Here is a 4,388-nt window from a genome sequence, read left to right on the forward strand (position 1 = left end):
GGTGGCCAGACCCGGCTATGGGGACGCACGCGGAGCGCAGGAGCGAGCCTCGGTTTTGTCTGGTCCCGTGGTGCGGAGCGGCCCGTGAGGCCCGTGAGGCCGGGCAAACAGCTCCTGGGCGGAGCAAAGCAGCGAATCTGCCGACCGCAGCAGACTGTGGGGTACGGGTGGTTTCAGGTGGCTTGGCTGCCCGGGGTTTTGCCCCACATGGGAGCGCCAGACTCTATTGGTATAAGGCTTGCTTAGAATGTAAACAAAAAGGCCTAGGATTTATTTTTAATATCATTTAAATATAATGTCACGAAACATTACTATTATCTTGCCCAGTTCTCAAGAGGGGAAAACTTAAAATCAGAAGTTCTAGTTTGAGGCAAAGATACTTAACATGTTGCTTTAGGCCAGAAAAAAATCCCAGTGATAAATTGAAAATCAAATCAAATTTGTGTTTCAGCTAACACTCTAAAACTACTAGAACAACAGAGAGGATATAATTGTGGCTATTCAATGAGTATAGAGTTTTCATGCAAGACTGCAAGTGTATAATAAATAAATTCAAAATGGACAAATGAAATTTCCTCAAAATAAAGTTTGACAAAGAAAAGGAAGACATCAACAGACTGTGAAGAAATCCTATAGAACAAAAAATATATTTTCAAAATTTATATCCAACAAATATTTATAAGTACAATATTTTTGGACTCTAGAAACTAAATAATATAAACAACAAGACAGAAAGAAGAACAATGGATAATGTGGAAACCCACTATTTTGTAAGTTTCCTAAAATTACTTTTTAGGAATGTAATTGGATATATCATTCAAGAGGGAATAAAGTTATTTCCATAAGCCATAAGTCATCAAATTAGAAGCTCAGAGACTGGTGTCTGATATATCACCTTCATTTATTGGCTAATAGTATCGCAAAGACAGACCCTGAAATAGTGGTTCTCAATGTTCCTATTGCTCTGACCCTTTAATACAGTTTGTTATGCTATGGCTACCCCAAACATAATATTATTTCATTGTTACTTCATAGTTATAACTCTGTTACTATTGTATATATCTGACATGCAAGCCCCAAATGGGTTATGACACACAGGTTGAGAATCTCTGCCCGTGAGTAGAACTTGATGAGAAGATACTATGACTTAAGACTTTTTGGTCATGTGACATGGGAGAATAAAGTTGCTACTGAACAGGAAGTTGTTTTTCTTACTTGATATTTTTCTTGGTATCAGAAGGCACTATGCAGACTGCTATAAGACATGAATTAACTGTCTTTCTCAGGTAGAACTGAAATAATGACCAGAAAAGATGATATGCCCATGAGCACAATAAATGTTATTGAGGCAACAAAATTATTTCTGATTAGATTTGCAGTTCATTACACAACACAGATCTTATATCTGGTACCTTTTAAACATTCCAAAAACCTGTGACTTAGAAGCTTCTACATCCTAGTGGAAAATGTGTTCCTATCATTTTGGTAAAGAGACATAATACCAAACTATTCTCTAATTACATATATTCATACAAAGAAATCAGAGCAGCTCTCAACTCTAATCAGTGAAGTTTCTTTTTGTAGTTTTTAATGCTCAATGTAGAGAATTACAATTGTTGAAACTTCAGAGAATGGGAAACTTTAATGTGTTCAAACCTAAATAGAACATCTAGATCAGACCCATTTTTCATTTCTAACAAATGTTTCAGAGTCTATCATGGACCACTCATTATTAAATAGCATTTCTTACCATAAAAATCTGTTTCATGCATTAATTTCAGGGATTTTTGTTGCATGTGGAGTACCTGCATAAACCAAGTTAGTCAAAATTTCAATATGGATGGGGAAGATATTTATAAATTCACCATAACTGAAAATTATTGGCAAATGAGAGCTGCTGATAAACAGTCATTTTCCTGGGGAATTTGGTCCCTAGTATTTTACATATTCCCCAGTATATGGCTCTAAATATTTGTAAACATAATAAACACTAATTGAACTTATTGGTTAAATAAAATTCAGATAAAGTTAAGAAGTATATGTGATAGTATAGATTAGGGGATTTTAGAGAAGAATGAACCAGGGTTTATTTAATCAAAATAAATTCTACACATATAGGAAATTCTCAAGGAATACTTTAACATGTATTTAAAATTATTAATAGGCCTAAACATACATTTTCATTAGAAGACATGCAACTGGACATGTATATGACAAAATCCAAGACATAAATCGTCAGCAAAGAAATACAAATAAAAATCATTATATCAGCTCACATAAATCTTTTAGGAATATACAATGGACAGATCTCCAAAAATTAAAAATTGAGTGGATACCTTATATTGATGTTGTATTCCCCTCTGCATGCTGTGAATGTGTTTATTGCCATTGGTTAAAAAAGAAGCTCTTTTTGGCCAGTGGCTCAACAGAGAAAAGTTAGGCAGAAAAACTAAACTGAATGCTGCGAGAAAGAAGGTAAAGTAGAGAGAAGCCATGTAGCTGCCCCTGGGGCAGATAACTCCACAAAAGCCTAAAAAAAAGATAGTGCAGGGGAAGGCCAAGAACTTGTGGTGATGCATAGATTAATGGAGATGGATTTGTTTAGGATTAAAGAGCAAGCTAGAGATACACTTAAGCTATTGGCTAAATATTATTGCAAATAGTATGATTTCTATGTGATTATTTTGGGTCAGACCTGCCTGAAATGAACATACAGCTTCAGACTACACTACCCAGCAATTCTATTACTGTTTATTTATTAAAGAGAAATCAGTATGCCCAAGAGTTTATCTACATTCTCCTCTTTGCTGCTATTTAAAACAGATAAGAAATTGGAAAAAATAAGTGTTTTTAAATTGATAGAAAAAAATATGTATGCAAACAATATACTGCTCAGCTACAAATTAATGGAATTCTGTCATCTGTGATAACAGAAATGGAATAAACCATTATATGGTAATGAAATAAGTGAGTCATTGAAAGAAAAGTGCCAAAATTTGCACCAAAATTCAGAATGTCAAAAAGTTTAAATTTTGGAGGCTAAAAATAGAAATTTTTTCATAGAAGATTGGGGAGAGCAAAAAAAAAAAGTGAGATTTGCAGAAAGGAAGTTTGATGGGTATGAAATTACAGTTAGGTAGAAGTAAAATATCTATTATTCTTGCTATAACAATACACTGCATAATTCTAAAAAATGAGGATTTCAAAATTTTATCATAAAAAAATTCTATAAAATTTATGAAGTATATATGTTTACCATGATTTTAAATTATTATGATAAATGTATTTATAAAAGCATTAAGGAAAACACTGAGATGAACCCACATATAATTTTCTCTACTTATTAAGAAATAAAATATGAAAACACAAATTGCACTTGATGTGTGTAAAAAATAAAGACATAAAATTTTGTGTGTGTGAAAAGCAGCTTGGTGCTAGATTGAGTCAAAATGACAAAATATATTGTGTGCAATTTTCAAAGAACTAGTTTTAAAATGAAGAAAACAAATTATTGAGACAAATTAAATTATAATCTTTTAAAAATATAGGAACATTTGTATTATTGAAATGTGTCATTATTGTTTTATTTGCTCTTAATTTCCTCTTTAGGTCCTGTGTTCTATTTAGGGAACAGTTGTCCATTATGAGAAAATGTCTCACTCTCTGGTTAATCTGAAATACTATATAGACAAGCAAAACATAAACTTATGAAGATTCTCACATTTCTCTTTTCATGGAGTTTAGGATAATAGGAGTGGACCACCTTGCCTGGCTCACTTATATTTTTCAAAAAAAATATTGAAAAAGATGAGGTATAATACTTCAATTATGGATGTTAACTGGTTACTCTGCAGTTGTCATTACCTGTTGCTTACTGTGATGACATACTGAATTTCTCATGCATTAATTTTTCTGTATTTCACTTTTAATTTGTTGTCACATGATTGAAGAAATTTTTTGCAGAATTATAGTATCTTAATATTGTTTTTTTTTTCTGAATCATTTTTACTCCTCTGCTTAGAAAGTTGATAAGATTATTCAGTTTAACAAATGATTGCTCTACTGTATTTTCTGTTGTAGTAAAGAAATTTAATTTGTCTATTTCTTTGTAAATCATTTCTGCTGAAATCTTGAGTTTAAGCTCTATTGACATATTTTGTCTCTTCAAATGAAATAGCTTGGTGGTTTGGTATGTTGTGATTTATGTATCACTTCATGTATTCTTATTATACTATTTTAGCCTATAAAAAATCAAACTTACTAATATCAAAAAAATTAAATTTCTTAATTTATATTATTCATAATATAAAATGTGCTACTATGATTACTTATTAAAATATTTATTGTTTTCTAACATATAACAGCTAGAATATATTTTATTATCGTCA

The sequence above is a fragment of the Arvicola amphibius genome, chromosome X (assembly GCF_903992535.2).
Source record: "Arvicola amphibius chromosome X, mArvAmp1.2, whole genome shotgun sequence".
In the NCBI taxonomy this organism is placed as follows: domain Eukaryota; kingdom Metazoa; phylum Chordata; class Mammalia; order Rodentia; family Cricetidae; genus Arvicola; species Arvicola amphibius.